Below are 23,232 nucleotides of genomic sequence, written 5' to 3' on the forward strand. Positions count from 1 at the left end.
CACTCGGGGGGGGGGGCCTCAGCCTGGCCTGTGCTCTCTTCCAGGCTGGGACCCCTCGGGGGATGTCCACCTGCTGGCTTAGGCCCGCTCCCCGGGAGATCAGGCCTAAGCTGGCAGATAGCCATCCCTCTGGCAGCCCGGGAGCCCTCGGGGGATGTCCACTTGTCAGCGGGGAGCAGGCCTATCCTGCAGTCGGACATCCTTAGTGCTGCTGAGGAGGCGGGAGAGGCTCCTGCCACCACCGCTGTGCTGGCAGCCGTCAGCCTGGCTTGTGGCTGAGCATAGCCCCCCCTGTGGGAGTGCACTGACCACCAGGGGGCAGCTCCTGCATTGAGCATCTGCCCCCTGGTGGTCAGTGTGTGTCATAGTGACCAGTCATTCCCAGTGGTTCTGCTGTTAGGGTCAATTTGCATATTACCCTTTTATTATATAGGATAGAGGCCTGGTGCACGGGTTGGGGCCGGCTGGGGTGCCTGGCCAGCCTGGGTGAGGGGCTGAGGGCCGTTTTCAGGCTGGCCACACCCCCTTCAGGGTGGGGGTCCTCACTGGGGTGCCTGGCCAGCCTGGTTTGGTGGTGATGAACTCCTTTAGCTTTTTCTTGTCTGTGAAGCACTTTACCTGACCTTCAATTCTGAATGATAGCTTTGCTGGGTAGAGTAATCTTGGTTGTAGGTTCTTGCTATTCATCACTTTGAATATTTCTTGCCACTCCCTTCTGGCCTGCATAGTTTCTTTTGAGAAATCAGCTGACAGTTGTATGGGTACTCCCTTGTAGGTAATAATTGTTTTTCTCTTGCTGCTTTTAAGATTCTCTCTTTGTCTTTTGCTCTTGGCATTTTAATTATGAGGTGTCTTGGTGTGGTCCTCTTTAGATTCCTTTTGTTTGGGGTTCTCTGCACTTCCTAGATTTGTAAGTCTATTTCTTTCACCAGGTAGGGGAAGTTTTCTGTCAATATTTCTTCAAATATGTTTTCAATATCTTGCTCTCTCTCTTCTTCTGGCACCCCCATAATTTGGATGTTGGTACGCTTGAAGTTGTCCCAGACGCTCCTTATACTATCTTCATATTTTTGGATTCTTTTTTCTTTTCCGGTTGGGTATTTTTTGCTTCTTCGTATTTCAAATTTTTTACTTGATTCTTGGGATCCTCTCGTCTGCCGTTGGGAGTCTGTATAATATTCTTTATTTCAGTCAGTGTATGCTTAATTTCTGATTGGTTCTTTTTTATATCCTTGAGGGTCTCACTAAATTTCTCGGAGGTTTCTAGAAGATTCTTGAGTAACCTTATAACCATGGTTTTGAACTCTATATCCAGTATTTTGCTTTCATCCATTTCTTTCATTTGTGACTTGTTTCTTTGTCTCCGCATTTTGGCTGCTTCCCTGTGTTTGCTTCTATGAACTGGGTAGCTGCTAAGTCTCCTTGAGTTGATGGAGTGGCCTTGTGTGGTTGGTGTCCTATAGGGCCCAGTGGCTCAGCCTCCCCAGTCACCTGAGGAAGAATGAGGAATTTTTTTATTAATTGAAGGAAAACAGATGCCAGTTACTTTAAAAAGGCCTTTTATAGGCTGAAGTAGTAGAAAGATGGGAAGGAGTATAAAAAATTAGAATATAATTCAATTCATTATACTAGTAGAAGGATCACATTTAATAGACTAATTCTGAAAATAAAATTTCAATTTTATTTTGTAGCTTAGCAAGTTTTGTGCAGACAATATGAAAGATTTTATACACGCTGTTTTGTTCTAAGGATGGCATTACAAATGAGGTATTTTGTTCTCTTATTCTAACTTAAATACTGATCCTAGGTAGAACTAGTATAGAAGAAACAATCCGTTTCAAAGATTTTAGGACCCCTTTTTCCATGGTCCCTGATTGGGGCTTAGATATATATGGAGCCCCTCCTTCCTAGCTTGCTGTGACAGGGGACTAATCCGTCCTCCCCCCACCCCCCACCCCCCCAGGAGGTGAGCCGTTCTTTCCTTGAAAGAACAGAGTTCTTAGTCTTCTATTGAAGTAGAACCTACCTCTGGGGATGCTTTACTTCTAATAGACATTAGAATGAGCTTTAAAAATTGATGAAGGCCCAGTCCCTACCCTAGACCAATTAGGTCCCTGGGAGAAGGGCCCAAGCATCAGCGTGTTTCTCCAAGTGCCCGGGGGAGCTTCACTGGCAGAGGGGATTGCCAGCTACTGTACTCCTGGGTGCCCATCCCATTTTTAAAGAGCACTCTCTCATGTTTCACCTCTATCTCTTCTCCGGGAAAACTATCCTCCAGGCTTCATGTGAAACGGCTTGTAATGTTCTAAAGGTCTATATATTGAGTATCAATTTATACTGAAACGACTATAACAGGGCTTTCCTTTATAAAAAATTTAGTGAAATACAGTTGTAGTGATCAGAATCACTACACAAGAAAACAGACCAAAATTTAATCATGGGCTATTTAGTATATACACATGGGCTCATGTTTTTGTATCTATCCTTTAATGGAGTTTGTTAACTTGAAATTCAAGGTCTACTCAGTTGTAACATTTGGACTAAAATGCACTGTAAGAATATGGATTTGGGGCTTTCCTGAGTCAGAAGTCTCTGTGCTGAGCTGGCTTTTCTGAGTCTAGCTCTGTTTTTTAATGATTCAGCATTCTGCTTTTTGTAATGATTTAAAAACCAACCCAGGGCAGTGGCAGAAATAAGCGAAAGATAGGATATATACTTGGCTTGATTTAGTTGGAAATTAACCAAACACAGCTTTGTAAAAAGGATGATATAATAGGAAGAATGTGTGTGTGCGTGTATAATTTTTTTTTTTTTGGTTTCAAGTTTGGTAATGAATTAGAAATTATAATATAGATAGTTTTAGATTCTAGGTTTCTTCCAAAAGTCTATGCATATTATTGTATCTTGCAAGGTAAGGTAACCATAGCTTTGTGTTCACAATTTCTATAGGCATAAGGATTGCTTTTGCCTCGGGAAATTCTGTTAAAATTGAATTTCTCACCACTGAAGTGAGGGTTCATTGCCTGTCTCTCATGAGGTGATGTTCGAACATTTAGAACAGTTGTGTGGTGGAGGGAGTGGCTAAGGCACTGTGGCTCCCCCACCAAAAAACTGGTTCCTGGGCCCTGATCTGGGCACTGGGATGAAGATGGGTGACCTGGTCTGCAGGCATGGTGCCTAGAGACTGGGGTGATCTGAGAAATGGCATTTGGGGTGAAAATGGAATTGAAAACGAATCCAGGCAGGGGTGTGAAGAGGCTCTGAAGAGAGGCCAACAGTGGGTGTCAACAGGTGGGGAAGTTTGGGGAGGAAGTGTCAAGAGGAGTCCCAGTTTTTTTAAAAAATATATTTTTATTGATTTCAGAGAGGAAGGGAGAGGGAGCGAGAGATAGAAACATCAATGATGAGAGAGAATCACTGATTGGCTGCCTCCTGCACGCCCCCTCCTGAGGATCGAGCCTGCAACCTGGGCATGTGCCCCTGACTGGATTCAAACCTGGGACCCCTCAGTCCGCAGGCCGACGCTCTATCCACTGAGCCGAACCAGCTAGGGCAGGAGCCCCAGTTTTTAGTATGAGTGTAGCTGTCTATCCTGGCTGTTAGGAGGAAGGATCAGGCATGGAGCTGAGAGTAAGTTGCAAGTTGATCTTACATTTTTTTTCCCTGTAAGGGATATAAACTATTTCATCTATTTCTATTGAGAAAAAAACAAGTTCAATATTACTTAATTTTACCTAAAATCATGATAGCGGTCAGCAGTCTGGAAATCATACCTTTTTCCAGTTTATGTTTCTCTGAATACTCTGCAGACATGGACCCTAACCTTACTCTTGAATTCCTGCTTGATGTTCACGCATTCGTTGTGCCTAAAGCAGTTGAATTCTGCTGCTCCTCAGCTGCATTTTCATCTGGTCAGCTGTTTGGCATCTTGCCTCACCGCCAGCAGCTCCCGGGACATGCCACACCTCTCGTTCCCCACCCAGAGTGCTTCATTTATTTGTGACTTCCATTTTGTGGTGCCGTATGGAGGCCGGAGGTGATGAGGAACTGTGGCAGCCATAGTTCTGTCCCCGCGACCACACACAGTCATTCCAGTTAACTTAGACCGTTTCTTTCTGAATGAAGGCTGGTTCCATTTCTTTTCTTCTGATCCCTTTCAGAGAGTGCTCAGCCTTGGTGAGGAATGAAACCCGATGGCCCATTTCCAGCTGGGTGCAGCTCCAAATTGCACTCAAAGCCAACACTAATTATGTTAGAAGTTTCTTATTAATAACAGAGTAAATGTGAGTGAATATTGAAGATTAATTTTCTCTATTAAGAAGGCTTGGATATTTTGTTATGATGTGAAGCTGTCTCGGTATCTATAGATGGAACTGGCATAGAGCCTCAAATGTCAGGAGGGGGTGATGGTGCCCTCTAGCAGGTTCTTTAAAGTTTGATTAATGAGTTATTACAAATTATTAAGGCAAAATTAAAGTTTTCACTGGGTAGCACTCTTTAAAATAGCAGATTTGTTATTCTTTGTACTTGAAAATGACAAAATCACTTCTTTAAAAATATTTTCTTACCAATCTTTTATCAGTTATATCAATGAATTGATTAATTTTAATTTGGGAAGATTCATGACATGGTAGATCAATGACTTTTTATATGGTAAAATATTATGCAGAAACTAAAACTGATATTATAGGATATTTAATAACTTGAGTGGAACCCCACTCCAGACCAGTTAAATCAGAATCTCAGGTGTGGGTTTTAGGCATCTGGAGTCTTAATTTTTTAACAGCTTTATTGAGCTATAATTCACATACAACTACACATATTTAAAATGAACCAGCAGGGCTGAGAACAATTACAGTGGAGACTCAGAATCATGAGCTGTTCTTCTTATCTAATATTTAATAACTAGAGGCCCAGTGCACGAAATTTTTGCAAGAGTAGGCCTTCCTTCCCCTGGCTGCCAGCACCGGCTTCCCTCCAGCACCCGGGACCCAGGTTTCGTCCGCAAGGTCTTCCGGAAGGACATCCAGTTTAATTAGCATATTACACTTTATTTATAGATAATAACACAAAAGAAAGTCGTTAGTGATATTTTCACAATCTAGCTTTTTGTTTCTTTTGAGACATAGTATGACTTTTTTTGAGGCATAATATGACCACATATGACAAAAAGTAACATTATTGTTATTTTATGCTAGGCTATCAGTGTTACTCATAAACTCTCTGTCCCAGGAAGAACTGTCTCCACACACAGTCTGGGTTTGAGGGCCAATTGGTTCATCTGTCCTGCTCTGATATGTTCATGAAAATTCAAGCTTTTAAAATAATCTGGGTTAAGGGTTAGCCAGTGCCTCTGATCATATGTAATGGAGTAGACTACTCATTGCCAAAGTACAGATGTGTGGCCACTGGGGAGGGGAGGGTTGGGATGGGAAAAGGTGGGACCAGGCAGGATGTCTGCTGGTGCTGCTCTGAGCAGGCACCCATCTGAAACCCTCCCATTGAATAATGCTCCACATAGCAATTGTGTAAGAATTTTACTGGCTATTTTTCAGTCAGTGCTAGTAAAATAGTACATATTTAGAAAATGATATCAAAAGTTAGCCAACGAAATAGTATTAATGGCCAATATTAGAAAATTGATTAAATGAATATGATTTTTATATGGTAAAATATTATGCAGAAACTAAAACTGATATTATAGGATATTTAATAACTTGGAGAAATGTTCATTTTATATTGTTAAGTGAGAACAGCAAGTTACTGAATCCATGCACACTGTATGATACAACTGCTACTGCAGACACAGCCCTAACCTGTTTGGCTCAGTGGATAGAGCATCGGCCTGCGGACTCAAGGGTCCCAGGTTCGATCCCGGTCAAGGGCATGTACCTTGGTTGCGGGCACATCCCCAGGAGGGAGTGTGCAGGAGGCAGCTGAATCAATGTTTCTCTCTCATCGATGTTTCTAACTCTCTATTCCTCTCCCTTCCTCTGTGTAAAAAATCAATAAAATATATATTTTCTTTAAAAATGCAGTCACATATACATACAGGAAAAATATAACACTTGCAAGACAAACACCAAAATATTGACAATTTTTATGTTTGGTCGTGGAAGAAAACACTTGTTCTTCATTTAAAAAAATTCTGTACTTTTCATGTTTTGAAAAATAAAAACACTTTTTTTAATCAGAGAAAAATATGAACATTATTTAAAAATAGCTTTAAAACTTCCCTCAAATAAAAATAAAACCCTGTCTAAAACAATCCAGACAGAATGAGGAACAAAAATAAATGTAATTAGCATTCCAGCTTCAAACTAGTGTGTTACCCAATAAGCCCTCACTAAATGTTTTTTAAAGGGAGCTGAGCAAAACAAACAAAGCCCTGCTGAAGTTGGAACTAGTTCAGTTGCTTTTCAGAGTCATCAAAACCATTTTGTTTTGTTTACCCTATCAAGTTCGAGGTTGCAAGGCATTTGTATTACAGTCGAGGTGTGATGGCATTTCGTTTCATTTTGACCGACTCCAGCTGTTTTTCGTAAGAGGACAGGACAGTGTGCACATGGGTTGCATGTAGCATTAGTTCTTGAAGACTAATTTCAGAAGAGTATCCTCCCCCAGGGAGAAGAGGTGAGATGAGTCTACTCTCTCCTTCTGGTGGGGTAATTGAAGTGGCTAAAGTGCAGTGGGAACTCCCTAAATTACTTATGCGTGTGTCCCTTTCACCAAGCCCCATGTACTGAGCCTTGGCGCCATCCACCACTTTTGCCACTTGTAGCTTAATTCTCTCCCTGTGTCTCCGTATTATATCTGTCTTCCGAACCTTCAAATGCGCTCAGATCTCCTCTGGCTTCTCATCTCTGCTGCTGCCTGGGTCACCATTCCACTTCGATCCTTCCTTTCACTGCCAATGAGGTAGTTAGTAGTTTACTACCTGATCGCAGCCGGAAGTGCTTTCTTCCTCCTCTGGATCCCCATGTATTTTATCAGCGGGAGCCCAGGCAAATCCTGTCTTTGACACACTTCTCCCTCTACCTCTAAGCTTCTGGGACACAGCAGGCCCTGTGGGACTGGTTTCTGAGGCTTTGGGGCAAGAACATGGAAAGGTTTGTAGAGGCTTCTGGCTTTTCCTGTGGAACATATGTCCATGAATCCTCACCCAGGGATATTGATTTGAGGCACAGAGGAAAGGGGAGAGAGAGAGAGAGAGAGAGAGAGAGAGAGAGAGAGAGAGAGAGAGAGAAGACATTGATGTGCCAGAGAAACATTGATCAGGGTTGCTTCCCATATGCATCCCGACTGCTGATCGATCCCACAACCTAGGTGTGTGCCCTGACTGGGAATTGAACCTGCAACCTTTTGGTGTACAGGATGCCTCTCCAACCAACAGAGCTACCCAGCCAGGGCAGCCTTGTGTGTTTTTTTTTTACATATATCTCAGATCTAAACTTAACTGCCTCTCCAACATTAACAAAGTTTTATCTCTCATGTAGTGGCTCCCTCCCCTCCCCTCATACCAGGTTCAAATCCCATCTCTGACATGGACAAGTTCTCTGACTTTGGGGTGTGTTACTGAATTTCTCTATGCCTCGATATGCTCATATGGAACAATGGCCACCTTAGGGAATTACTGAGGATTGAAAGAAGCCTTCAGTCTTATATCTGGGCCCTGAAAGTTACTCACTGAATGCATTTTTTTTTGAACTGGCTCCCTCTTTCCGTACCTGAAAACTGGTTCAGAGTACTACACTGAGGTGTGAATGCCTAGCAGCCAGCAAATTTGTGCGATTAAAGCTGGCGTCCCAGCAAACTGCCAAATCTTGGTTTATGAGTCTCGCGGGCAGTAACTACAAAGTCACCAACCACAATTATAAGGCCCTGCGCGCCAAAGGTCTTTTCTCTCTGCTTTGTTCAACCAGTGTGATCTGTCCGAAGAACTGGAAATTGTAGAAAACATATACAGCAAGTGTTACAACCCAGGGGAAGTCATCCGCTGGAGCTCTGGGTGCTGCCAAGTCGCTCACAGTCATGGAGGAAGGAAAGGGGAAGCATCACATGTCCCTCTTCTCTTGGAATTGCCATCCTTCTCTCATTTCCAGTGCCAGTGTCTTCTCACAGGATTTACAAGAGAAGAAAAGTCTCGCTGTGCTGGAAACGGTAGAAAACGTTCCCAAACTTGCTTAGTGTTCTTCCTAGCAACAGACCTGGTGACTTCCTCCATGTCTCTTCCGGGTGGCACTGCTCTCTGAGTATTTATCACTTTCTTCCACGTGCTAGCCGTACAACCGAGGGTCATTAGTCACTTTCTGTGTCCAAATTTTCTGCTCTATTAGATAATAGAATTGCTCACCTCATAAGATTATGAAGACCAAACATATGCCAGCCAGTTTCAAAAGTAACTACATGCACACATTGCTTCGTAGTCATTCACTCTGCATAAACAGTGAATGCAGCTGTGGGCTGGTGGAAGTAACGTGGACTTAGAATCACAAAGTTTGCCGCTGGGGTCCTGACTTTGACACTTACTAACTGTGATGAATTATTGTGAAGTCACCTACTCTTACTGAAACGCTATCTGTAAAATGTCAAGAAAATACTTATTTTTCAGTATTAAGTGAGATTACTTCTGTGCAAAAGAAACCACAGAATGCCATACAACACAAAATGGTATTATTATGTCTTTTTAAAAAAATCTTCATTGTTGAAAGTATTACAGATGTCCTCCTTTTCCCCCCATTGACCTCATGTAGCCCGCACCGCCCCCCCACCCCCACCCCAGGCCTTCACCACACTTTTGTTTGTGTCCATGGGTTATGCATATATGCATACAAGTTCTTTGGTTAACTCTTCCTTCCAACCCACCGAATCCTGCCTTCCCTCTGAGATCTGACAGTCTGTTCTATGCTTCTATGTCTCTGGATCTGTTTTGTTCATCAGTTTATTTTGTTCTTTAGATTCCACATATAAGTGAGATCATGTGATACTTGTCTTTCTCTGACTAGCTTATTTCGCTTAGCATAATACTATCGAGGTCCCTCCATACTGTCTCAAAAAGTAAGAGATCCTTCTTTTTTACTGCTGCATAGTATTCCATGGTGAAATGTATCACAGCTTTTTTTATCCACTCATCTACTGAGGGGCACTTGGACTGTTTCTAGATCTTAGCTATTGTAAATTATGCTGCTATGAATATAGGTGTGCATATATTCTTTCTGACTGGTGTTTCAGATCTCTTAGGATATGTTCCTAGAAGTGGGATTAATGAGTCAAAAGGCAGTTCCATATTTAATTTTTTGTGGAAACTCCCTACTGCTTTCCATAATGGCTGCACCAGTCTGCATTCCCACCAGCAGTGTACTAGGATTCTCTTTTCTCCACATCCTGGCCAGCACTTGTCATTTGTTGATTTGTTGACCATAGTCATTCTGAAAGGTGTGAGGTGATACCTCATTGTCATTTTAATTTGCATCTCTCTGATAATTAGTGACTTTGAGAATTTTTCATATGTCTATTGGCCATCTGTATGTCCACTTTGGAGAAGTGTCTATTTAGGTCCTTTATCCATTTTTTAAATTGGATTGTTTTACTTGCTTTTGTTAAGTTGTATGAGTTCCTTATATAATTTGGATATTAACCTTTTATCAGTTGTATCATTGCCAAATATGTTTTTCCATACAGTGGGCTCCCTTTTCACTTTGTTGGTGGTTTCTTTTGCTGTGCAGAAGCTTTTAATTTTGACGTAGTCCTATTTATTTTCTCTTTTGTTTCCCTTGCCCTAGGACAGTGATGGCGAACCTATAAGATGCATGTCAGAGGTGACATGCAAACTCATTTTTTTTTGGTTGATTTTTCCTTGTTAAATGGCATTTAAATATATAAAATAAATATCAAAAATATAAGTCTTTGTTTTACTATGGTTGCAAATATCAAAAAATTTCTATATGTGACACGGCACCAGAGTTAAGTTAGGGTTTTTCAAAATGCTGACTCGCCGAGCTCAAAAGGTTCGCCATCACTGTCCTAGGAGGACCACAAGTATCCAATTAGAATAGTGAAGAAGGTTTGGTTACTCCAGGCAGGCTCACTGATCACCATGAGAAATTGGAGTTTGACACCCTGACAGTAATGACAGAGACAGAAAAACTAAAAAAGCAGACACGAGAACTTAAAAAGCTCTTCAGTGTGGGGCTTTTAGCTATAAGAAGAGATCCCAGGCTAATTGAAAGGTAAATTAGACAAAGCAGTTGAGATCTTTGGGAAACAATTTCACTTTGGCAGGAGTGTACCAGATGACCTAAAAGGACAGATTTTGCTAATTTCCATGATTGCCTCAGGGAAGGATGAAGCTAACTTGGCTCTGTTTTTGCAATATGCTTCTCAAACATAACTTCTTGGTCTGCTGCACAGGTAATTACTCTAACTACAAAGTTCATGTTGCCAATTATCTCAACTATGGCCTAATTTTTTCTAATGATGCTGGAACCTAATTCTCCTGGGTTTTGCAATCTCTACCAAATAAATAGTAAAACCTCGATTCAGCAAATGAATTGTTTGGACATGTCAGTTTATGTAGCTATTTATATCTTCAGGATGGTTTGCAGTCTATTTGGAGAATTGGTAATTATTAATTTTTTTAATATATATATTTTATTGATTTTTCACAGAGAGGAAGGGAGAGAGATAGAGAGTTAGAAACATCGATCAGCTGCCTCTTGCACACCCCCTACTGGGGATGTGCCCGCAACCCAGGTACATGCCCTTGATCGGATTCGAACCCGGGACCTTTCAGTCTGCAGGCCGACGCTCTATCCACTGAGCCAAACCGGTTTCGGCGGTGATTATTAATTTTAAGTAATGACTTTGGCACTAAAATAAATTTATTTTAATTTATTGACTATTAGGTTTTCTTTTTTAAAAAATAATAGTTTATTGATTTTTCGAGAGGAAGGGAGAGGGAGAGAGAGAGAAACATTGATGTGAGAGTGCAACATTGATTGGGGATCCAACCTGCAACCCGGGCATGTGTCCTTGACTGGGAATGGGACCAGCAATCTCCCTGTGCACAGGATGACACCCAATCAACTGAGCCACACCGGCCAGACAGTTTTCATTATTTTTATGCCACTATTTGCTCTGTGAATAGTATCCAATTTTTATGATAGCATGAACATTATTGTAGATGGCATGCTTACCTAATTTAACATGAAGGTGAGAGGCATAAAAAATATTTGGAAGGACAGAATTGAGAAGCCAGAGTTTTGAGCAGGTTGGAAAAATGAACCACATTCGATAAAGGTAACATATTAATGGGATGGGGTGAAAATAAAACCTTCATTTTTATTTATTGATTTGAGAGAGAGAGAGAGAGAGAGAGAGAGAGATATGAAGAGAGAGAGAGAAGCATCAATTTGTTGTTCCATTTATTTTTGCATTCATTGGTTGATTCTTGTATGTTGCCTGACCAGGGATTGAACCCATAACCTTGGGATATCGGGATGGTGCCCTAACCAACTAAGGCTAATAACAATACTTTAAAGAAAGGAAATTATTTTACATGATGTAAATATAATGAGACAGCATACTGCAACAAAGATACTTCTCTAAGATGATTTAGGTGAGTGTAAGAAAGTTTGGTGAGTTTTTTCCAAATGAATTGTAAATGATGTTCCAGAGATATTAGCTCAGCTTTATGTCATGATGGACTGAGTCATTTAGGACAGATTTCAGTGATGACTCTTCTGATAGTTGCCTGAGCTGATTTCTCCAAAATAGCATAATGAAATCTCAGCATTCAAACTTTATCAAGTTGGAAGTGTGTGTGTGTGTGTGGGGTGGGGTGGGGTGTGTGTGTGTGTGTGGTGAAGGGAGAAATGTTAATCCTTTCCCAAACAAATTAGTTCTTTAATCTGAGGAAATCTGAAAGCACTGGGAAGGATGCTTCTGTTTCCACTTTCCAATGTGAGAAAATGCATTGTGACAAAAGAAGACAAAGCGCCTACAAGGGCGGAGTAGCCTTGCCTCTAGCTGCCTGTTAACTGCATTCCCTCAAGGCAACTTATGGTTAGGAGAGAGACCAGCTCTTTATAATTCTAGTTCCACTATTTTGGAGATAGGACTAAGCTCTCTTGGCTTCAGCTTCTCTTTTATAAATTGGAGATAATAATAGTACTTAGGTCAGAGAGTTCTTGTGAGGATTAAAGCCCTTCTTTCTTAGCACAGTCTCTAGCTCATCTGAAGTGCTCAATAATTTAGCTACCAGGATTATTTTTATCCCTATTATTCCTGAAGGGGCAGCAACCCTGAGGTTAGGCTCCCCTCTGCCCACACAGCCATAGCATCCGTACCCTGTCATCAGTGTGGCTCCACCTCTTCTGATCATGCCCACTCTAGGCTGAAATAGAGTTATGTCCAGCCCAGTTCATGATCCCACTTTATCCTCCCCAGAGGACTTGATTCTGTCCTGGAGTTTGCTCAGACCTTGCATAAGTCACTGTACATCTCAGAGCCTGTCACTGCCTCTTGAAAATTGGGGAACTATTTAATTTTACTGGGATTTTAAAATTTTTGTTGTGTTATTAATCCTCACCTGATTCTATTGATTTCTAGAGACAATGGAAGGGAGAGGGAGAGACACACAAAGAGAGAAACGTCAAAGTGAAAGAGACTCATCAATTGGTTGCCTCCCGCACATGGCCCCGGGGCCAGGGGTCAAGCCTACAACCGAGGTACATGCACTTGATTGGAATTGAACCCACAACCCTTCGTCCACTGGCCAATGCTCTAACTACTGAGAAAAGCTGGCTAGGACTGGGTTTTTTAATTTTGGATACTATTACTTTAAATTGAATTTGTTTTTAAAACAAACTTGAGTTATGAGGTGCAAAATATGTGTAAAAGACCATGTTAGAGCTAGATGAGTGATCAAAGAACATCTCTGACTTTCTCTATTTAAAAAAAAAACACGACAAAAAACTATACTTGGGCTCCATCCCACCTGAAATTCTGATTTATTGGCCAAGGATTTACTTGGCCTGTGTGGGGGCCAAGCCATCAATATTTTTTGAAAGCTCTTCCTGTGGTGCAAATGTGGCCACAACATCAAGCACTTGGCAAGCCTGGGTGAGGCTGTGAGCAGTGGAGGCAGGTCCGGATCTCCTGTCTTCTGCTCTTCTCACCACAGACTAACCCCAATTCTGGTTTCAAAGAGACTTTCTAAACAATCCTTTCTGTGGCTCTCACCCTTTTTCATTAAAGGGAGGTATTAAACAAACACACTACTCAAGCACTTCTGTTTAATTAAGGTTTCACTCTGTGTAGTTCTACTCTAACCTTATGCTTGTTTTCCTTATTCCCAGATGCCTCCTTCCCCACTGCCTTCTAAGCCACCTGTAAAACGTAATTGCATTGCTGAGTTCCTCTCTGGCATCGTCAACCTTGATCAAATACTTAGTTCTTCATTGTTTGTTCTTTTAAGTCTGTATTAGATTCTTCCCAGCCGTGGCCTGTGTGTTGATGTGATTATAAAGCATGGTGTATTCCCATGAAGTATGAGAGTAGACTAAGATCAAGGGCTTCTTTTTCCTTTTTGATTTGTGTATAGCGTGTTTCCTGCTATTTAGGGATCATTCAGACCAAAATGTAATTGGAATTATGTTACCTTTATTTCATTACCTGTTGCTGTTAAATTGCTTAAAGTTTCTTAATCATTGAGGTCCTTAAATACAGTAAACCTTAGTTCAAATTTAATCATGGAGTTTAATATGTATTAAGTTCTCCTTGTCAATTGTAGTAGGATAATAGAATGAAATCTCAGGTCAATAGAATAAACTAACCCCAAACAATTTTTCACTGTTCTGATTTTTTTTTCTTTTTCAGGAGTCTTTGTGATACTCTTCTTCAGCAGTCCCCACCCTTGTTTGCTGAAGACTTTCACCAAAGCTGCTCTCAGCTGTTGGCATCATCCTGAGAAAAAGACAGCTTCAAAAATCAGGGAAACGTTCAGGAAACCCTTGGCCCAGCAGATCTTCCAAAGGTGAGGGCCCGTCAGTTCTCGTTTTATATTTAGAAATCTAAATGAGTTGTTCTGTATTCTGAAATATACCTCTTAAAAAAAGAGTGGATAGAGCATTAGGGTGTTGAAAATTCTCTATCCAGAATTGAGAGTTTTTCTTTTTTAGGAGACTGTTTTAGAAGTTATGAAGAAAATCAATTGGCTATTTTGACCAAACAGGAATTTACTTTATTTGACATTGCAGTTCTGACCTAAGAAGACTTCTCTCTCTCTCTCTCTCTCTCTCTCTCTCTCTCTCTCTCTCTCTCTCTCACACACACACACACACACACCCCTACTTTAAAAAAAATCAATAACATTTAACATTTCCTTCTCAGAGAAATGTCTTATGTGTAGTAGTGCCCCCTTATCCATAGGAGAAATATTCCAAGACTCCCAGCAGATCTCTGAAACTGCAGATAGTATCAAACCCCATACTTACTATGTTTTTTTCCTGTACATACGCACTTAATGGAAGTGCTTTATGACTTCTCTTTGGCATATCCGAATTGCCAGCATCACCACTCTTGCACATTGGAGTCATTATTAAGTAAAATAAGGGTTACTGGCCCTGACCTGTATGGCTTAGTTGATTGGGCCTTGTCCTGTGCCCAGGGAGGTTGTTGATTTGATTCCCTGTCAAGGGCACATGCCTGGGTAGCAGGCTCCATCCCCTAGAGGGGGCATGCAGGAGGCAGCCCATTGATGTTTTCTCTCTCCCTCTCCCTTCCTTGCTCTCTAAAAATCATTAAACTATTCTTAAAAGAAAAAAGGGGGGGTTACTGGAACACGAGCACCGAGTTACCATGATAGTCGATCTGATAACCATGAAGAAGACCAATTGACTAGCGGGCATGGACATGCTGGGCAAAGGGACGATTCACATACCCAGAGAGATGGATGGGGATGGCGTGAGATTTAAAACTTATCAGTAGTCTAGTTCTGGAATTATTTTATAAAATATTTAATATTTTTGGACTATGACTGACCCTGGGTAACTGAAGCTGTGGGAAGCAAAACCATGAGAGGTACTGTATGAGCCTTCATATCTACCTTACCCTGCCTTCTAAGGATTGTTTCAAGGATCAAACAATATAAATTATATGAAAGCACTTTGCAAAGCCATGAAATTATATTTGCATAACTAAGGAAAACAATGACTATTTCTAAACATTTATAACTCTCTACATATCCTCCCATCTATTTTCTTCCATAGTTTGATTCAATAAACTTTGCTAGGATTTCGAGAAGCAAAGGTGATAAGCACTTACCTTTCAGGAATATCTGTCAAATTCCAAGAGACAGGCAAATAAATCAATATGCTCAACTCCAATATGATAAAAGTATACTGAGAGTGCATTAAGGAATGAAAAAGGCATCAAACACAGCCTGCCGTCGGAGGTTTGTGTGTGTTAAGCAGTCTGCCTGGACAAGGTGACCCTGAAATGGCCCTTGAGAGGTAAATAGGAGTGAGCCAGCTAAAGAGCAGGGAGGAGGGTATTGCAGACAGGAGCAGTGGGATAGGGTTGTGAAACCCATATGTGGAAATAATAAGTTGTTCTAGGTATGGTGTGTGTGTGTGTGTGTGTGTGTGTGTGTGTGTGTGTGTGTGTGTAAGCACCGAGGAGTTTTAAGCTGGCAATCATTAGCATTTTAGGTGTGTTAACCTGGAGAGAGTGTAGAGAAAGAGCTGGGGGTGAGTAAGATTGAAGGGAGGAAGATTTGTTTTGTAATGATTTGGGGGAAAAGATGGGAGGGCTAGAATTAGGGTAGAAACAGTGAGGAACAGAGAAAGAGAGAAATGTGAAAGAGCTAGAATGTGCTGGGTTTGGTGATAGTTGGGGCACTGGAAGTGAGAAAATGTTAGGACTTGGGATTCTCAGGTCTCTGACTTGAGTGACTGAGAGCATGATGATGCCATAAAGCAGTGGTTCTCAACCTTCCTAATGCCGCGACCCTTTAATACAGTTCCTCATGTGGTGGTGACCCCCAACCATAAAATTATTTTCGTTGCTACTTCATAACTGTAATTTTGCTACTGTTATGAATTGTAATATAAATATCTGATGTGCAGAATGTATTTTCATTGTTACAATTGAACATAATTAAAGCATAGTGAATAATCACAAAACAATATGTAATTATATAGGTGTTTTCCGATTGTCTTAGGCGACCCCTGTGAAAGGGTCGTTCGACCCCCAAAGTGGCCGCGACCCACAGGTTGAGAACCGCTGCCATAAAGGGAATTTAGGAGAAAAGAGAACTTATCTTTGGGGAGAAGAAAACTTTGAGGTAAATATGTGACATTTACATAGAAATGTCCATCAGGCAGTTGCAAGTGTAATTGTTAGGGAGGGTCTAGGGCTAAAAACATTGATTTGAGAGTTACATGCAATAGTTAAAAATCATTTTTTAAAATATAAATTTGATTTTGTATCTAAGCCTTCAATATTATTCAGTATCAAAAAACATCTCACTATATTCTTAATTTCCATTTCATTTTGCTATTATCTATTATTTTATTTATATCTGTACTTGTTGGTATTATTTTCTTGGCATAATAAGTTAAGATTTTTCCTAGGGACTTACGTGGTAACTTTTTCTAGTTTGGTAAAAGTAAATTGAAACCAGTTTTACAAAACAGTTCAAACCCTAAAATTTAGAAGAGTTGTAACCTGGTCCATTTTCTATTTTAATTCACAGTAGTTACAAAAATTATTTTAGAAAGGTGCTTTTTTATTTTTAAAAAAATATATTTTATTGATTTTTTACAGAGAGGAAGGGAGAGAGACAGAGAGTTAGTCCAGGATTTGAACATTGCATAAGGGAGACTAAGCGGGATCCTTCTTGCATCTGTCAGTGGGGTAGTGCCAGGGCTCCCCCCCACACACTGTGGGTCTTCCAAGCATCAACCCAGAATGTCATTAAGGGGTCCACTGAGCCAAACCGGTTTCGGCGCAAAAATTATTTTAAAAAAGTGCTTTGTCTTTCAAGATACTATTCTTTTTCTATATAAATCACGGTTCCTCATCAATTCCTCACTTGCATTGCTCTGTCCGGGATTTGAACATTGCATAAGGGAGACTAAGCAGGATCCTTCTTGCATCTGTCAGTGGGGTAGTGCCAGGGTTCCCCCACACACACTGTGGGTCTTCCAAGCATCAACCCAGAATGTCATTAAGGGGCCTGTTGTAACAAAGGCTGTACTGTTTGAGAGCAAGTCCACCCAAGTTAGACTTCTGAAATACATTACTCAGAGCCTTCTGTGAGGGAATGTCATGGGCAAAAATCTTAAATTCAAATAATACTTACAATAGTACTATTTTGAGTGAATCTTACTAGGTTAACATGACCGTACCTTACTTTTTTCTATAAGACCTTTTGGAAAATTAGAAAATGCTCCCTTTCTGTAGTCCACTTCACTACCTACCGTCTTTTCAGAAATTTTAAAGATCAGCTAATTTATCACTTTCATTTTTATACACAAGAGAATTAATGTGAATTAATTAATTTAATCAACTTATTTAATACTAACAGCTGAAGCCAGAGCCCTGGTCTATTGAAACTCATTCTGCCCTTATCACTTCACCTTTTTTGTTTTGTTTTGTTAATCCTCACCCAAGGATATTTTTTCCATTGATTTTTAGAGGGAGTGCAAGGGAGGGGGAGAGACACAGAGAGAAACATCAATGTTAGAGAAACACATGAATTGGTGATCACACATCACTCCTGGCCAGTGATCAAGCCTGTAACCGAGGAACCTGCTCTTGACCGGAATTGAACCCTCAACCCTTCAGTCCACAGGCGGATGCTCTAACCACTATGAACCTGCTAGGGCTCACTTCATCATTTTTTTTCTCTTATTCCAAATCTTTATTGAACTGTGAATTTATCTGTATGTCTTAAAATAGGAAATTTAATTAAGGAAATCAGTTCATACTGATGGCGTTTGCTTTGGCTAGTCACTCTGCATTCAACAGATTTTGCATTAATAATTTTGGCTCTGATTAAGGTTTTATTCGTTTAAACTTTTTAACAGGTATTTTCTTTTTGGCATCTTTTACTTATCTGTACTGGTTCCACTACAGAAATGAAGGATTGGGAGAGAATCAAAACCATTTGTGTTTAAAATTTAGTTGAAGAAGGACAATCATCTCAACATCCATTTTCACGCCATGTTCTCCCCCAGTAGGTACTTTCAGTAACAAAGATTAGGCACATTCACTAAGAATGCAAGTACTGGCCTGGCTGCACAATCTAGTTTTGTGAAACATCCTATTTTTTTTTCAGTTTTAACCCCCTTTAGATAAAAGATAACTTTCACACATGAAAAAAGACACTCATCAATTATTATAAAACTAACACTTTTAAACACAAGATATTTCTGACTTGCTCAAATACATTACAATTCCCTATGACTTCTGTGTACAGAAATTTTATGGAAATGCTGAGTTGGTGTAACTTAGAATGATGTCACATGCATGCAAGTTGTAGGTGGTCTCAAGGACAATGAATTGTTCTCTGAAGTTCAGAGAATGGTCAGTCATCGCTGTGAAACCAGTGGGCTGGAAATTGTCGGAGTGCGTGTACAAAACATGATTCACTCATCCCGAAAGCTGCCTGTAGCAAAAGGAGTTTCCTCTCCTTTCTGTGCAAGACTCAAGAAATATGTCTCCCTGATTTGGTCTCTTTCTTTTCTTTGGGGGTGGGGGGGTTGGGAGTGGGGCTCTTTTTCTGCCTCTTCTGTCTCTGTCTCTGGGCCTCTTTTCCTGTCTCACTCATACTCTGTGTGAGAGACACATACTAATATGATGTCCCCAAAACATGAGAGCCTTGGCAGCTTGTGTTTTTGGACCTGGCAGTGGAAGCAGTGATACCCCCTTCACTTGGTAAGGGCTGAGAGCTGTGGGTGGCACTGTCTGGCATGTTTGCCCTCTGGCCAGCTTGGCTACGTGGGCAGAATGACGGCATGCACAGGGATGGACAGATATGAAGACAGTGAACACAGTTAGTATCAGGGCTGGTAAACAGCTTTCACTTTCACTGCTGCTTAGTGGTAGGGTCTTCTTCTGAACTGTCTCACCGTGGCCAAAGTACAGAATGCACCCGTATTGGGTGGCTGCTCATTCCAGAGTGAGTGTTACAAGTGCCCTTATGCAACAAAACAATGGGTAGAGTTTATGTTGGCTTTGGAGTTGCCACTTCAAAGACTGCCCTCCTTCCCACCCTGTGGTTAGAGCACAGAATTCTGCTGGAGGAGGGTTGTTCCCGGGAAACTTCTAGCAGGAAGTAGAAGCCATAGGTGAGTTGCCAGGGTGACACTTTTGAATGGGCAGTCTTCCAACAGGCTCAAATCATATTTTACAGTGAAATGTGTTACCCTATGCCGTTCGGTCGTGTGGGATTTTAAAAAAGAAAGGGGAGAGGAAATGCTGAGCCACCAACTTTTGATACTAATGCAGTCGTATTATAGAGGTCAGAGACTACATCAGCAATTTGTGGGCCGTTTTTGGTGGAGGACAATGACAATGGATTTCTAATCAGATAATGTCCTGCTACATTTGAATTTTCACTCTCCACTGCCTTTTGTTGTTTGAGTAGCTTCGAAATTATTCTTGATTCAGGTTTATTATTAACTTTTTGAACTCTAGCTTCTACACTAATATCTTGCTGCTCATGTTAAAATGAGAATGGTGACCAGAGAATTTATTTTTGCATTTGTTAATAGAATAGCAAGGCAGCATAATATGAATTAATGACTCTTCACATTTTCCCATTATATAAGCTGGATTCCTTATCCCCTGGGGATCTATTTTAAATTCATACCCAAATACACTATTCCTGCTAGTCGTTGCCTTTCTAGCCTTTTAAAAGATTCTAAATAATGAATAAATAGATAACTATCAAACCCTGACTGGTGTGGCTCAGTTGCTCAGATCATCATCACGTGTATCAAAAGGTTGCTGGGTTGATTCCCAGTCAGGTCACATACCTAGGTCGGGGGTTCAATCCCCAGTGGGGTAGAGTACAGGAGGCAATGGATCTCTCTCTCTCTCTCTCTTCTCTCTCATCCTTCCCCTCTCTTTACAATCAGTAAAACATATTCTTGGGTGAGGATAAAAAAAAGATAGCGATCAATAATAAATAATTTTTATTTTAAGCTTAAAAACATTTTTAATGTTCTCGTTATAAAATGGAAAATGAAAAAGAACTTCCTCTTCATGATCAATAGTATAAATATTTGTGCTGTTGTGGGTTTTTTTTTATGTTGTTGTTGTCTTTGTAGGCAAGAACCAACCTGAAGCAATTGCCTTTTTAACATGGTTTAAAAAATAAAATCTATGAGGAAGGATTGAGGAAAAAACAAATTATTGAGGATGCAGAACTACTAAGAGGGTTTATTCAGTCTTCATAATATCTTTCATTTTGAGGACATACATATTATCATTGGCAGAACTATTCAAAAATGGCCATATCCACTTGGGTAATAATTATCTGTTAATATTTCAAATTATTCCCTTGTGTTTCCCCTCTTTGCTATCAAAGTTGTCATGTTTTGTTTAGAGTCATCATATTAGTGTGTGTTGTATCACACAGAGGACGTGACACAGAAAAGGGACAGAGACAGGTAACAAGAGAAATGAGGTGAATGGAGAGAGTCTGAAAGGCGAGATAGATAGTCTTCATTTCCTACACATAATAAATCAAAGCAGTATTTATAGTTCTCCCCCCCCAATCTTATTTCTTTGGCGTTAACACTATGTGATTTCTGTAACTTGCAAACCCATAAATACGTACACAGAACATATGCTAAGTTGGGGATCAGAATAGAGTCACCATAGTTGAGCTGTGAAATCCCACCCAGATCCCTTGCCCCCTTGAGGTCTAAGACACTCTTTCTCCAGCTTCTGGGAATGTTGGCAGCTGAGAGCTCATAGCTGGGACCCTTCTTTTGGAGACTGCCCCATTCTTCAGCTTAAGAGTTGCCTTACTCAAAGGTATACCACCTGCCCCAGAGCAGCAGTGTACATTCAATGACTGGTCTATTTGGGAACACAAAGGCCCTTACCCCAATGCAGGACAACTTTGTTGGACCTGTAGGGTTGGCTGGGACTTTTGTTGTGACTGCACCACAGCCCAGCTTCTCCGAGTGCCTTGCCTGGCTTTGTTCACTCTTCCATACACGTTGAACCAAAGAACCTTCACCAATGAAATTCCTGCATGCAAATCCTCATCTGGAAATCGAAAGGTTCGGAGTGGGCTGGGGTTGCGCACCTATGACATGAGGCCATAATGTATCAAAAGATTTTTATTTCAGGCACCTGGGTGCAGGTGGGCTGAGTCCAACAAAAAGGAGTCAGCCGAGACTGAAGGGGGAGGCAGACTTTTGTTAATCCTTGCTGGCTGCAAGCCGTTCTGCTGACGTAAGGGTCTGGTCTGTCATTGGCTCCTCCCTGTGCCGGATGTCTAGTTGTTATCTAGGCTATGCGGTGTTCAAGGCTGCAAGCTTTCTGCAAGATACTGCTAAGCAAAATAAGTTTTCTCTGCCCCATTTTATTCTCTTTAACCCTTTCAGAAACCTGACCTGCAGCAATCACCAGACATGGACCATGCCATGTATGCATGCATGAGTCTGTGACTATGCATCTTTATAGCACTGATATGGTACTTGTTCTGAAATCATAATTAAGATCTCTAGAAATCTAGCCCAGGGAAAAATTGGGATAACACTACCCATCTCTTAGAGTTGTTGCCAGGATTTGATAGCAAGGTATTCAATATCTGGCACAAATGAGCACTCATTCAATTATACCTTTAATTATAATTACCATTAATTACCTAAAAATAACCTGTAGATAGTGCAGTAGTTCTGATCAGCGGGTTACAGTGCATAATGCATTTAAGTGTCATTTGTATTACAACATTTTTTTTAGTAGAGTATGGAGGTTAATAAAAGTTGTATCATCTGCAAATTTAAATAATTTTTCTAGTTTGTTAGTCCCCTTTTATAAATTATGTGGAGAAATTGGGCATGGTTTCATAAGAAACCTAAAGTAGTTAAAGAGATGAAAATAAGTCCTATGAGTAATAGTTAATCGATTTGCCATCTATGTTTGAGTGGAAGTCTTTTGTGTGGTGGTGAGGGGAGGTTATTGGACATGTTTTGTCCCTGTTCACAAAGGCCAGAACAAGAGAAAATGGGCATAAGTTAAAGGAGGAAGATAGTTGGGTTTATATCAAGGGAATTTCTTTGCTCTTGAACAGTAAAACAAAGGAAAGAGCTTGTAGAATATACTTTTTAAAATCTTGAGAAAAAGAAAAGACAGTATTAAGTTCTGAATCACTGAGATGCTTCCCAGAGAATTTATGGAGAACTTGGAACTCTTGATTCTGTGATCCCAGGTTTCAGAAATGATGTTTCCAAGACACTCAAACACATATATTCTATTTTTCAAATGGAAAAAAATAACTATTTATCCACATTTGTTTTCTTTATAACTAGATTTCTTAGAGTATATTTGAAAATGTCCATATCCACCTTGTATGTGGTTTTCTGATAATGAAACAAGTCTGTTTCACTGGAGAGGTGTCTTTCTGTACATTTTATAATCTGATAGACATTAACACAATTTTCAATCTCATTATATGTCATCTCTTTATACTCTATATAAAAATAAATTAACACCTACCAGCATGGGCCATTTATTTGTAAATTCTCGTGAGACATTGTTAAAATACTAATGAAGGACTTTGGAACAACAGCAAGAAACCTGGAACTTTGAGTAGAACATCTTTTTCAATCAATTCATTGCTCAGAGATAAGATTAAAGAATGGATATGGGGCTAGGTTTTTACACTAAATGCTCTTTGAAGACCTCAAAGAGGTCAGAAGATAAGAGGAAGCCATTAAGAAGTTTCTAAATTACTTTCTAAATGACTAATAAGTATGTTGGGTTTTGCATTTTCTCCTTGGCAAGTCTCGTCAAGTAGTAACAGGCCTGGAGACAGAATGTAGGTGAGAGAGCACTGGACTGGAAGCCAAACTGCCTGGCTCCGGTTCAGTCACAGCCACCAAATGATCTGTTCTTCTCTCGTAAGACTGTGTCTCTAGATAAGTTTCCTTTGAATTTCTAGTTCCAGCGTGCTTTCTTAGATACTCATCACACTACAGTAGCTTC

At 40.5% G+C, this 23,232-nt stretch overlaps 1 protein-coding gene across 1 annotated transcript in view; it reads left to right on the forward strand.

Annotated features, from left to right (window-relative positions):
* Positions 1-23,232, forward strand: part of NRCAM (neuronal cell adhesion molecule) — a 233,960-nt gene that overhangs the window by 24,973 nt on the left and 185,755 nt on the right. The window contains exon 2 of the mRNA XM_023751014.1: positions 13,879-14,035. The gene's annotated coding sequence lies outside the window, so the exon portion shown is untranslated. The remainder of the gene's footprint in view (positions 1-13,878; positions 14,036-23,232) is intronic.

This window comes from Myotis lucifugus, unplaced genomic scaffold (assembly GCF_000147115.1).
Source record: "Myotis lucifugus unplaced genomic scaffold, Myoluc2.0 scaffold_18, whole genome shotgun sequence".
NCBI classification, from domain to species: Eukaryota; Metazoa; Chordata; class Mammalia; order Chiroptera; family Vespertilionidae; genus Myotis; species Myotis lucifugus.